Raw genomic sequence first — 15,129 nt, forward strand, 5'->3', positions numbered from 1 at the left:
TAAACCCTAAACCCTAAACCCTAAACCCTAAACCCTAAACCCTAAACCCTAAACCCTAAACCCTAAACCCTAAACCCTAAACCCTAAACCCTAAACCCTAAACCCTAAACCCTAAACCCTAAACCCTAAACCCTAAACCCTAAACCCTAAACCCTAAACCCTAAACCCTAAACCCTAAACCCTAAACCCTAAACCCTAAACCCTAAACCCTAAACCCTAAACCCTAAACCCTAAACCCTAAACCCTAAACCCTAAACCCTAAACCCTAAACCCTAAACCCTAAACCCTAAACCCTAAACCCTAAACCCTAAACCCTAAACCCTAAACCCTAAACCCTAAACCCTAAACCCTAAACCCTAAACCCTAAACCCTAAACCCTAAACCCTAAACCCTAAACCCTAAACCCTAAACCCTAAACCCTAAACCCTAAACCCTAAACCCTAAACCCTAAACCCTAAACCCTAAACCCTAAACCCTAAACCCTAAACCCTAAACCCTAAACCCTAAACCCTAAACCCTAAACCCTAAACCCTAAACCCTAAACCCTAAACCCTAAACCCTAAACCCTAAACCCTAAACCCTAAACCCTAAACCCTAAACCCTAAACCCTAAACCCTAAACCCTAAACCCTAAACCCTAAACCCTAAACCCTAAACCCTAAACCCTAAACCCTAAACCCTAAACCCTAAACCCTAAACCCTAAACCCTAAACCCTAAACCCTAAACCCTAAACCCTAAACCCTAAACCCTAAACCCTAAACCCTAAACCCTAAACCCTAAACCCTAAACCCTAAACCCTAAACCCTAAACCCTAAACCCTAAACCCTAAACCCTAAACCCTAAACCCTAAACCCTAAACCCTAAACCCTAAACCCTAAACCCTAAACCCTAAACCCTAAACCCTAAACCCTAAACCCTAAACCCTAAACCCTAAACCCTAAACCCTAAACCCTAAACCCTAAACCCTAAACCCTAAACCCTAAACCCTAAACCCTAAACCCTAAACCCTAAACCCTAAACCCTAAACCCTAAACCCTAAACCCTAAACCCTAAACCCTAAACCCTAAACCCTAAACCCTAAACCCTAAACCCTAAACCCTAAACCCTAAACCCTAAACCCTAAACCCTAAACCCTAAACCCTAAACCCTAAACCCTAAACCCTAAACCCTAAACCCTAAACCCTAAACCCTAAACCCTAAACCCTAAACCCTAAACCCTAAACCCTAAACCCTAAACCCTAAACCCTAAACCCTAAACCCTAAACCCTAAACCCTAAACCCTAAACCCTAAACCCTAAACCCTAAACCCTAAACCCTAAACCCTAAACCCTAAACCCTAAACCCTAAACCCTAAACCCTAAACCCTAAACCCTAAACCCTAAACCCTAAACCCTAAACCCTAAACCCTAAACCCTAAACCCTAAACCCTAAACCCTAAACCCTAAACCCTAAACCCTAAACCCTAAACCCTAAACCCTAAACCCTAAACCCTAAACCCTAAACCCTAAACCCTAAACCCTAAACCCTAAACCCTAAACCCTAAACCCTAAACCCTAAACCCTAAACCCTAAACCCTAAACCCTAAACCCTAAACCCTAAACCCTAAACCCTAAACCCTAAACCCTAAACCCTAAACCCTAAACCCTAAACCCTAAACCCTAAACCCTAAACCCTAAACCCTAAACCCTAAACCCTAAACCCTAAACCCTAAACCCTAAACCCTAAACCCTAAACCCTAAACCCTAAACCCTAAACCCTAAACCCTAAACCCTAAACCCTAAACCCTAAACCCTAAACCCTAAACCCTAAACCCTAAACCCTAAACCCTAAACCCTAAACCCTAAACCCTAAACCCTAAACCCTAAACCCTAAACCCTAAACCCTAAACCCTAAACCCTAAACCCTAAACCCTAAACCCTAAACCCTAAACCCTAAACCCTAAACCCTAAACCCTAAACCCTAAACCCTAAACCCTAAACCCTAAACCCTAAACCCTAAACCCTAAACCCTAAACCCTAAACCCTAAACCCTAAACCCTAAACCCTAAACCCTAAACCCTAAACCCTAAACCCTAAACCCTAAACCCTAAACCCTAAACCCTAAACCCTAAACCCTAAACCCTAAACCCTAAACCCTAAACCCTAAACCCTAAACCCTAAACCCTAAACCCTAAACCCTAAACCCTAAACCCTAAACCCTAAACCCTAAACCCTAAACCCTAAACCCTAAACCCTAAACCCTAAACCCTAAACCCTAAACCCTAAACCCTAAACCCTAAACCCTAAACCCTAAACCCTAAACCCTAAACCCTAAACCCTAAACCCTAAACCCTAAACCCTAAACCCTAAACCCTAAACCCTAAACCCTAAACCCTAAACCCTAAACCCTAAACCCTAAACCCTAAACCCTAAACCCTAAACCCTAAACCCTAAACCCTAAACCCTAAACCCTAAACCCTAAACCCTAAACCCTAAACCCTAAACCCTAAACCCTAAACCCTAAACCCTAAACCCTAAACCCTAAACCCTAAACCCTAAACCCTAAACCCTAAACCCTAAACCCTAAACCCTAAACCCTAAACCCTAAACCCTAAACCCTAAACCCTAAACCCTAAACCCTAAACCCTAAACCCTAAACCCTAAAGCCTAAACCCTAAACCCTAAACCCTAAACCCTAAACCCTAAACCCTAAACCCTAAACCCTAAACCCTAAACCCTAAACCCTAAACCCTAAACCCTAAACCCTAAACCCTAAACCCTAAACCCTAAACCCTAAACCCTAAACCCTAAACCCTAAACCCTAAACCCTAAACCCTAAACCCTAAACCCTAAACCCTAAACCCTAAACCCTAAACCCTAAACCCTAAACCCTAAACCCTAAACCCTAAACCCTAAACCCTAAACCCTAAACCCTAAACCCTAAACCCTAAACCCTAAACCCTAAACCCTAAACCCTAAACCCTAAACCCTAAACCCTAAACCCTAAACCCTAAACCCTAAACCCTAAACCCTAAACCCTAAACCCTAAACCCTAAACCCTAAACCCTAAACCCTAAACCCTAAACCCTAAACCCTAAACCCTAAACCCTAAACCCTAAACCCTAAACCCTAAACCCTAAACCCTAAACCCTAAACCCTAAACCCTAAACCCTAAACCCTAAACCCTAAACCCTAAACCCTAAACCCTAAACCCTAAACCCTAAACCCTAAACCCTAAACCCTAAACCCTAAACCCTAAACCCTAAACCCTAAACCCTAAACCCTAAACCCTAAACCCTAAACCCTAAACCCTAAACCCTAAACCCTAAACCCTAAACCCTAAACCCTAAACCCTAAACCCTAAACCCTAAACCCTAAACCCTAAACCCTAAACCCTAAACCCTAAACCCTAAACCCTAAACCCTAAACCCTAAACCCTAAACCCTAAACCCTAAACCCTAAACCCTAAACCCTAAACCCTAAACCCTAAACCCTAAACCCTAAACCCTAAACCCTAAACCCTAAACCCTAAACCCTAAACCCTAAACCCTAAACCCTAAACCCTAAACCCTAAACCCTAAACCCTAAACCCTAAACCCTAAACCCTAAACCCTAAACCCTAAACCCTAAACCCTAAACCCTAAACCCTAAACCCTAAACCCTAAACCCTAAACCCTAAACCCTAAACCCTAAACCCTAAACCCTAAACCCTAAACCCTAAACCCTAAACCCTAAACCCTAAACCCTAAACCCTAAACCCTAAACCCTAAACCCTAAACCCTAAACCCTAAACCCTAAACCCTAAACCCTAAACCCTAAACCCTAAACCCTAAACCCTAAACCCTAAACCCTAAACCCTAAACCCTAAACCCTAAACCCTAAACCCTAAACCCTAAACCCTAAACCCTAAACCCTAAACCCTAAACCCTAAACCCTAAACCCTAAACCCTAAACCCTAAACCCTAAACCCTAAACCCTAAACCCTAAACCCTAAACCCTAAACCCTAAACCCTAAACCCTAAACCCTAAACCCTAAACCCTAAACCCTAAACCCTAAACCCTAAACCCTAAACCCTAAACCCTAAACCCTAAACCCTAAACCCTAAACCCTAAACCCTAAACCCTAAACCCTAAACCCTAAACCCTAAACCCTAAACCCTAAACCCTAAACCCTAAACCCTAAACCCTAAACCCTAAACCCTAAACCCTAAACCCTAAACCCTAAACCCTAAACCCTAAACCCTAAACCCTAAACCCTAAACCCTAAACCCTAAACCCTAAACCCTAAACCCTAAACCCTAAACCCTAAACCCTAAACCCTAAACCCTAAACCCTAAACCCTAAACCCTAAACCCTAAACCCTAAACGGTAAACCCTAAACCCTAAACCCTAAACCCTAAACCCTAAACCCTAAACCCTAAACCCTAAACCCTAAACCCTAAACCCTAAACCCTAAACCCTAAACCCTAAACCCTAAACCCTAAACCCTAAACCCTAAACCCTAAACCCTAAACCCTAAACCCTAAACCCTAAACCCTAAACCCTAAACCCTAAACCCTAAACCCTAAACCCTAAACCCTAAACCCTAAACCCTAAACCCTAAACCCTAAACCCTAAACCCTAAACCCTAAACCCTAAACCCTAAACCCTAAACCCTAAACCCTAAACCCTAAACCCTAAACCCTAAACCCTAAACCCTAAACCCTAAACCCTAAACCCTAAACCCTAAACCCTAAACCCTAAACCCTAAACCCTAAACCCTAAACCCTAAACCCTAAACCCTAAACCCTAAACCCTAAACCCTAAACCCTAAACCCTAAACCCTAAACCCTAAACCCTAAACCCTAAACCCTAAACCCTAAACCCTAAACCCTAAACCCTAAACCCTAAACCCTAAACCCTAAACCCTAAACCCTAAACCCTAAACCCTAAACCCTAAACCCTAAACCCTAAACCCTAAACCCTAAACCCTAAACCCTAAACCCTAAACCCTAAACCCTAAACCCTAAACCCTAAACCCTAAACCCTAAACCCTAAACCCTAAACCCTAAACCCTAAACCCTAAACCCTAAACCCTAAACCCTAAACCCTAAACCCTAAACCCTAAACCCTAAACCCTAAACCCTAAACCCTAAACCCTAAACCCTAAACCCTAAACCCTAAACCCTAAACCCTAAACCCTAAACCCTAAACCCTAAACCCTAAACCCTAAACCCTAAACCCTAAACCCTAAACCCTAAACCCTAAACCCTAAACCCTAAACCCTAAACCCTAAACCCTAAACCCTAAACCCTAAACCCTAAACCCTAAACCCTAAACCCTAAACCCTAAACCCTAAACCCTAAACCCTAAACCCTAAACCCTAAACCCTAAACCCTAAACCCTAAACCCTAAACCCTAAACCCTAAACCCTAAACCCTAAACCCTAAACCCTAAACCCTAAACCCTAAACCCTAAACCCTAAACCCTAAACCCTAAACCCTAAACCCTAAACCCTAAACCCTAAACCCTAAACCCTAAACCCTAAACCCTAAACCCTAAACCCTAAACCCTAAACCCTAAACCCTAAACCCTAAACCCTAAACCCTAAACCCTAAACCCTAAACCCTAAACGCTAAACCCTAAACCCTAAACCCTAAACCCTAAACCCTAAACCCTAAACCCTAAACCCTAAACCCTAAACCCTAAACCCTAAACCCTAAACCCTAAACCCTAAACCCTAAACCCTAAACCCTAAACCCTAAACCCTAAACCCTAAACCCTAAACCCTAAACCCTAAACCCTAAACCCTAAACCCTAAACCCTAAACCCTAAACCCTAAACCCTAAACCCTAAACCCTAAACCCTAAACCCTAAACCCTAAACCCTAAACCCTAAACCCTAAACCCTAAACCCTAAACCCTAAACCCTAAACCCTAAACCCTAAACCCTAAACCCTAAACCCTAAACCCTAAACCCTAAACCCTAAACCCTAAACCCTAAACCCTAAACCCTAAACCCTAAACCCTAAACCCTAAACCCTAAACCCTAAACCCTAAACCCTAAACCCTAAACCCTAAACCCTAAACCCTAAACCCTAAACCCTAAACCCTAAACCCTAAACCCTAAACCCTAAACCCTAAACCCTAAACCCTAAACCCTAAACCCTAAACCCTAAACCCTAAACCCTAAACCCTAAACCCTAAACCCTAAACCCTAAACCCTAAACCCTAAACCCTAAACCCTAAACCCTAAACCCTAAACCCTAAACCCTAAACCCTAAACCCTAAACCCTAAACCCTAAACCCTAAACCCTAAACCCTAAACCCTAAACCCTAAACCCTAAACCCTAAACCCTAAACCCTAAACCCTAAACCCTAAACCCTAAACCCTAAACCCTAAACCCTAAACCCTAAACCCTAAACCCTAAACCCTAAACCCTAAACCCTAAACCCTAAACCCTAAACCCTAAACCCTAAACCCTAAACCCTAAACCCTAAACCCTAAACCCTAAACCCTAAACCCTAAACCCTAAACCCTAAACCCTAAACCCTAAACCCTAAACCCTAAACCCTAAACCCTAAACCCTAAACCCTAAACCCTAAACCCTAAACCCTAAACCCTAAACCCTAAACCCTAAACCCTAAACCCTAAACCCTAAACCCTAAACCCTAAACCCTAAACCCTAAACCCTAAACCCTAAACCCTAAACCCTAAACCCTAAACCCTAAACCCTAAACCCTAAACCCTAAACCCTAAACCCTAAACCCTAAACCCTAAACCCTAAACCCTAAACCCTAAACCCTAAACCCTAAACCCTAAACCCTAAACCCTAAACCCTAAACCCTAAACCCTAAACCCTAAACCCTAAACCCTAAACCCTAAACCCTAAACCCTAAACCCTAAACCCTAAACCCTAAACCCTAAACCCTAAACCCTAAACCCTAAACCCTAAACCCTAAACCCTAAACCCTAAACCCTAAACCCTAAACCCTAAACCCTAAACCCTAAACCCTAAACCCTAAACCCTAAACCCTAAACCCTAAACCCTAAACCCTAAACCCTAAACCCTAAACCCTAAACCCTAAACCCTAAACCCTAAACCCTAAACCCTAAACCCTAAACCCTAAACCCTAAACCCTAAACCCTAAACCCTAAACCCTAAACCCTAAACCCTAAACCCTAAACCCTAAACCCTAAACCCTAAACCCTAAACCCTAAACCCTAAATTTACTTTATGCAAAGAACATGCATATAAAATTTCCAAACTTACGATGGTATGTTCTATTTGGAATGACTTCCCAATCAAGTATATTAAAATAACATATCCAGCATTTGCACAAAGCAAAACATTCGAGTTAATTTAAATAGCCGGTAATTCGGTTAACTACCGACCATGTGTCCAACAGTACTGTATCCTTGTACTTATCCCAACACGATTATCTGGTTCTTGATCAAAGCCATCAAAAAACAATCAACGAGAGCCACATAACACATTATCGTGTTACAGAAACACCACCATGACACAATTACCATGTCAGGTATCACATATTACCATGTCAGGTATCACATACGACAGGCCACATAAACCTTGGCTATAAAAATATCCAATACTATCCATAAGTAAGACCTTATTTCCATGCTCATAAAAGCAACATTTCATAAACATAGCAGTTCATATGCAATAATAAAAACATGAGCAAGAACAATTCTAAGTGTACTGGTGTCGATTCCTTAAAGAGACAATAAGGACTCTACCAAGCGTCACCAAGGCAGTAATGTATGAAAGAAGCAAACGGCACTTCTAAACGTTTTAATCATACGGTGCAACAATTCAAAAATTAGTAAAATAGCAAAACAAAGCCAACATTTCACATGAACCGATAGATCATGTACTAATTTTAGCACTTCAAAGAATAATAGCAACAACATATATACTACCACAACCTAAACAAATGCATTGATCGCATAAGAGGACAAATCAAACTAAAAATTATACTCTAAACTTAAAGTCAACACACTTAAATCATCCTAACACACATGTGTAGACACCCCATTCTGGACTGTCCAGATAACGTTATTTGTCGATCGTTTATTTCCCCATTGATGATTATAGTCGAAAACAGATCAAGGACAAGGGTGTGCTTAAGCCTTGAGCGTCCAAAACCCATTTCAAACCTTTCAAACCAGAGCCAAACGGCCCCAGCAAAACCCAACTGGCATACGCCAGTGTCTTGGTGACGTACGCCAGTAAGATGCCACGTGTCAGTCATCGACCAGTGGTCCAGCTTATACTGGCGCACGCCAGTAAGAAATGGCGCACGCCAGTCAAACCCAGTCAAATCAACTTTATTCAGCCACTTGGGCGGGACTTTTGTGCCACCCTGACGTCGGCCACAGTGTCCCTGATGACCGCTTTCGGCCAGGCCCGCTCCCCCTCTCTCCTACACCCCCCATCAAGGCAAGTCCCATGCATTTAATGCATGGGAGGCTCCAACCTTACCTAAAACAGCCAAACAGGGCCTTAGACCAGACTGATCTCAGTCACTCCCCCTCTATAAATACCCCCCTTGCATTCATTTGCAAGGGGTTGGCCTCATTAAGAAGCACAAAGCTTTCTTCACCTCTCTTCTTGCTCTCTATTTCTCTTCTTCCATTGAAAGAGAAAGGAGAACAACCCATCTCCATACACCCTGCTGACATACAGCCACCTTCTTAGCCTCCATCTTCAATCCATAAGCTCAATATCTCCTCCAAACCTCCACACAAAAAGGTATACCACCTTTACGTTCCTTTCTGTTTTCGATCCCTGAGGGGAACCAGCAGGGCCCAAGCTAGTAAACAATACTAGTCCTGGCCCTGAAATGGTAAAAATATGACAATCGTATCAGATGAAAAATGGCGCACGCCAGTACGTCTATGCCGTACGCCAGTCATGGAAGTATGGGCACAACTGGCGCGGGGATCATGGATCGTCATTCCTCTTATTTTATCTTTCTGTCGATCATCTTAGCATGCTAATAACCGGTTTACTGCTTTCCATATTTAGAACTGTTTAGTGGTAATATCCTATCTTTTTCATTTCTGTCATATAAAGGCCTCTGGGATCCTTCTGGTCATGTTCCAGAACCCAGATGATGCAAAGCCAAACACTGGAATCAAATGACAAGTGGCGTACGGCAGTAACACACTGGCGTACGGCAGTAGTCCTCTGGGTCCAGTGACTGGCCCTTGCACCTGAAGCGTAAGCTAGGCCTATCTTATGTCCCACACTGTTTTGGGGCGTTCTGCTTTCTTTCACGGTCTAAAGCCATTCATTTTGCCTGTGACAGTGTATATTCCGCTATATTAAACTGCGTGGTTTGCCCTGGGTGTGCGCTGGTCCCTTTCCAGAGCCCAGAGGGTTGCAAACAAAGACTGAGAGATCCAAAAAGTGGAGTACGCCAGTTTATATGTGGCGTGCGCATGTTGCGTCACCATGCAGTGGCTCGACCAGTGCATGTTGGCAGAATCTGCTCACGTCACCTTGTGACAGCGTACTGCAGTTTGCTCGGGATACTCAGTGCTTGTTCTCAATCTATACTTAGCATCGCAATCAAACCATTCATACACATTTTGCCATAAATCACAACTTGTTACAGCTTTAACCCCCGTTAACTGTTCCCCCGCCCTAACTGGCTGAAAAATGATTAAATGAGAGAAAAATGCAAACGTTTTTATAAAATGCCCGAGTAGAGACCGATCTCCGGATTGGGCGAGAGGGGTGCCATAAAACCCTTCCCCTCTCGTAACCTGGCTCCCGAACCTCAGATATCGAAGGTGACGACGGACCAGTCTACAAGCCTTTTCAAAATCAAACAAACGTGGCAAACGTTTTCGAGTTCGGTTCCTTGGGTGCTTTCACCGCTAAAACCCGAGTGGCGACTCTGAATCGAAGCGTTTCGCCGCGCTTTTCAAAAAAAAGGGCCGCGCCCAATCTTTTAAAATTGCGCCAATCGAGCATTTTTGGGGCGCGTGCCCACAACATGCATCCATGCGTCCTAAAATTGCATATTGCAATATACTAATTCAAACTAGTGCCGTAACGGTCCACACCCACTCGTTTCACACGAACAGGTAAATGGACCAACAACATTGTGGATTGTCCAAACACAATCAACGGCAGCTATCAAATCATTCAATGTACCATTTTGCAAACATTTAAAAGAACCTGTGTGACTCCCCCTTTACACATACGCTCATATGCATCATCATTGGATGAAGTCTCCAATCACATCTATCCGTCTTCGTCTTAAGGATCCATAACATAATCGATCCACATTCATCTTCCCGAAAATATCGTCTTAAGATTGTTGGTGCAAAAGTTGTCAAAGCTGATGAAAATGGATAAATAGAAATGCTTCAAGTCACGTTACTATGTCGTTGTCCTTAATACGATATTCGCCCCCACCAATTCGAGAGAATTCGGTGTGCACCGGGTTACAGCAAAGTCGCCTCCAAGATAAAATGAAGCCCAGTCTCCAACTGTTGTCTAACTGCGTTATGCACAAACGAAGAGAGACCCGAATACCTTTGGATTTTGCGAGCCCCTCAAGTATAATCGTAGGAGATAATTCTAGAGAAAAACAACAATCAAAATGATTCTAATTATCTTCACTCTTTCAATTGGTAGAACCATTTGCCTTTTATAGGCATAGATCGTGACCGTTGGCCAAAGATTACACCTCTTTGATTAAATGCAATAGTCATGTCTATTCATTACACTCCAATGGTCACACCTTTTGGTCTGGTAATGTCTATTCATTTAACCTGAATAGACACATCTTTTATGCTTAAATCCACTGTTCACGTCTATTCATTTAACCTGAATAGTCACACCTCTTGGATTAAAACAATTCACCAATATTTACATTTAATATCCATTAAATATTTTGGAAATGTTCCAACAGGTAAGCACTATCTTAAATCGCGATGTGTTCTTCAGTTTCGTTATTTTTTGGTTTATGTTAAGAATATTAAGTAAAAAAAGAGCTAAAACTATGCAAGCTCTGTATATAACATGCTTAGTATATTTCACCTCTCTGATTTGCTCAAGGCTTCTACTTGTTTTTTTATTTTTTTTATCAGAAGGCTTCTACTTGTTAATACTCCTATCTACATAATGTTGTTTTACACAGTGATGTGGAATCCATGGGAGAAGAAATCAAGGTCACTAGTAGATTTCGGGGACAAAGAGTACAAACATATGCTTTGTGTCGACAGGGCTGCAATAGAGAAACCCATTACTTTGAAGCCGGGCGAGGAATGGACAGGCCGCTTGGAGCTCTCAGTCGTGCCTTCAACTTAAACAAAGAACTACGCACATAATAGTTGTAATTTTGGAAGCAGGGTGTGGGCACGCGCCCTGGAAAAATTTTATTATGAAAAATTTGGGTGCGGCCCTTCTTGGAAAAAGCGCGGCAAAACGCTTCGATTCAGAGTCGCCACTCAGGTTTTAGCGGTATGCACCCAAGGAACCGAACTCGAAAACGTTTGCTACCTTTGTTTGATTTTTGAAAAAGGCGTAGATTGGTCCGTCGTCACCTTCGATATCTGATGTTCGGGAGCCAGGTTACAAGAGGGGAAGGGTTTTATGGCACCCCTCTCGCCCAATCCGAAGATCGGTCTCTACTCGGACATTTTTGTAAAACCTTTGCATTTTTCTCTCATTAATCATTTTTTAGCCAGTTATGGAGGAGGAACAGTTAATGAGGGTTAAAACTGTAACAAGTTGCAATTATGTGACAAAATATTTATGGATGATTTGCTTGCGATAGTAAACATAGATTGAGAACAAGCACTAAGAGCAGCCTGGATAAGTTGGAGTACGCTGCTCTGAAGGGAAGTGAGCAGGCCCCGCACCAGCATACACTGGCCGAACCACTGCGTGCTGGTGAGACCTGCGCACGCCACAACTAAACTGGCGTACTCCACTTATCTAATCTCACAGTTTTTGTTTGCAATCCTCTGGGCTCTGGAATGGAACCAGCGCACACCCAGGACAAACCACGCAGTTAAATAGCAGCATATGTACAGATTACAGACAGATGAAATGGCTTGAAGCTATGAAAATAAACAGAAAACCCCATAAACAGAGTGGGGGAAATAACAAAAGGCCAAGATCAAGGCGAGATACAAGGGCCAGCCACTGGATCGTGACATCACTGCCGTACGCCGGTCATGAGACCACGTACGCCAATAGCATCATTTGTCCAATGTTTGGCTTTGCATCTTCTGGGCTCCCTGGAACACAACCAGAAGGATCCCAGAGGCCTTCTAAAGTAGATGAAAGCAAATATTGAAAGCTATAGCTAAACAGTTCTAGGATACAGAAAGCTGTAAAACTGGTTATTAGCATGCTGTAGGGTGATGAAAGAAAACATATGCAAGGAATGGATGACCAATGATCCCCACACCAGTTGTGCACATACTGCCATTACTGGCGTACGGCATTATGGTACTAGCGTGCGCCATTTATTCATCTCACACGATTGTTATATTTTACCAGTTTAAGCCCAGGACTAGTATTGATTACTAGCATGGACCTTACTGGTTCCCCTCAAGGGTCGAAAACAGTAAGAACTACAAAGGTGGTATACCTTTGGTTGGGATGGATGGATGACTTGGGCTTTGATTTGGGAAGGTAAAGAGTGGATGATGACAATGTGAGGGATGAATCAGTGGAGTATATGACTGAATGACTCCTTTCCTTCCTCTTTCAATGGAAGAGAAGAGAAAGAAAGGGAGGAGAAAAAGGGTCTTGGCTCTTCAATGTGGTTAACCCCTTGCAAATGAATGCAAAGGGGGATATTTATAGAGGAGAGAGAGACTGTGATCAGTTGGGTTAAGAGGTTGGGTTAGGTTAGAAGGGAGCCTCCCATGCATTAAATGCATGGGACTTGGCTTGATGGAGGGTGTAGGAGAGAGGGGGAACGGGCCAGCAGAATGCAATCATCAGGGACTGTAGCCCACGTCAGGGTGGCACAAAAGTCTCATCCATGGGGCTGAATAAAGTTGATTTGACTGGGCTTGACTGGCGTGCGCCATGTATTGACCTGCGTGCGCCAGTGCTTCGTTCGCTCCGATGATAATAATAATGCGGAATAATACCCCAAGCGTAGGGTTTAACACGTCGTTTGAAGCATAATAAACCGGAAATCCGGGATCGTACCCAAGGGAATAATTATATGGCTTGCTCGGATTTGTAGATGGAAGTACGGGCTTTCGGCTTTAAGACAGCCAACTTTGTTTTACTTTAACGGTGGTAATAAAAGGGCTAAATTAAAACGAATTAACTAGAGAAAAGATAGGCTAGGTCTAGGAATTATTAACACCCAAGACCCGAGCTAAATCACACTCGTCACCCAATTACACAATTTAAGATACTCGGTTAAAGTTCTCAAATCGGAAAATAAAATGATTTGAAAATCAAGCTAGCTCTAGAATTCATTTGGCAAATTCCTCGTGCGAAAGAGCTCTAAGCATCATGTGTGGTGGGTAGGCGAAGCTCCCACCTACACATGATCAAAGAGGTTAACACCTCGGTAATTTGACAAACAAACCCGAACCCCACATCAATTTTCAAATCAAAGTTTAAAACTTTATTGGGTGCAAAATGCAATTTTCGCCAGAGCCATGAGGTGCGAATCACCCCATGACCTAACCCTTAAAACTACTCACTCATATCTAGAGAGATAAAAGCAAGCAAAAATCTACTCAACATAATTGAAAAGCAACACTAGAAGAAAATTAGAGATTAAGATAGATCGGGAAAAGATAAACAACTTTAATAAAGGCAACAATAACAAAAAGTAACAACTAAGGACAGAAAATTAAAAGATAAGTGCTGGAAAAATGAAGAACAATAAGAACACTCAAGAACAATTTGAATCTAGATCTAGATCTAAAATTAGGTAAGCAAATCTAAGTCTCATTTTTGTACAAGATAATGAAATAAGCTTTTATACTTCTAAGCTCCGCGCCTGGAATATTCCCTAGATGCTCCGAAAATCCCATGCTAAGCCCCTCGGCATCGATGGCAACGGCCTTAGCATGCCCTGAAATGGTGCTCGGCATCGATGTAAAGAATTGGAGTCCATCGATGCCGAAGCTATTAACGGCCTAAACAATTAAGCTGCTCGGCAGCGATGTAACATGGATCTCTCCATCGATGCCGAGGTGGATAAGAGTCTTGATCGCTAAGGGGCTCGGCATCGATGGGACTTATCGCTTGACATCGATGCCGAGGTCGTTAACTCGACGCTTGGCTGCCTCTCTCTGCCTCTTGCTCGGGCAAGTCTTGTTTTGCTCGGGCGAAACTTCTTCTGCCTTGGCCATTTCTGGTTCTGCTCGGGCGAAACAACCTCTGCTCGGGCAAAACAACTTCTGCTCGGGCTGTTTCCACCTTGACATGCCTTAGGCCTCAAAGACTCCTTTATTTGGCGATTTATCTACAAAACATAACCAAAGCACTATACGAGCAAACACGTTAATAATAACTAATAAGTAATTAAATTAGACTAAAACTAGATACTAGCGCACCCTTCATTACATTCTCGGGTGCTTATCAGCCAGTAATAACTGAGTCAACGGTCGATGACCGACACGTGGCAGCTTACCAGCGCACGCCAACACAGTACTGGCGTACGAAAACAGGGTTTTGTTGAGGTTATTTGGCTCTGGATTGAAGGGTTTGGAATGGAGTCCGATTTGAGAAGAGTTTAGGATGCTCAAAGCTCAAACACGTCGACAACCTTGGGGTGTTCTCGACCTTAATCATCATTGGGGAAATAAAAGACTGTAAAATAGCGTTATCTGGATGGTCCAGAATGGGATGTCTACACAGGGATAGTTGTTTTTATGTTTCCCTGGATAGGTGCAAGTTCAATTTTGTACATGGTATGATAGTAACATAGACAATGTCGAATTATGTATGTAAAAAAAGGAATTAGTGCTGCTGTATATGTTTTTTGTGGCTTGTAATAAGACTGCTTTAACAGTGGCTTTTATTTATCTAGTCTTTTTGTGGCTTGTAATAAAACTGCTTTAACAGTGGCTTTTATTTATCTAGTCTGATCTCCAATAGTCTAAAAATCCCTCTTTGAATGTTGTTCTTTTTTGGCATTCTCTTGCT

This window comes from Rhododendron vialii, chromosome 6a, assembly GCF_030253575.1.
Source record: "Rhododendron vialii isolate Sample 1 chromosome 6a, ASM3025357v1".
In the NCBI taxonomy this organism is placed as follows: Eukaryota; Viridiplantae; Streptophyta; class Magnoliopsida; order Ericales; family Ericaceae; genus Rhododendron; species Rhododendron vialii.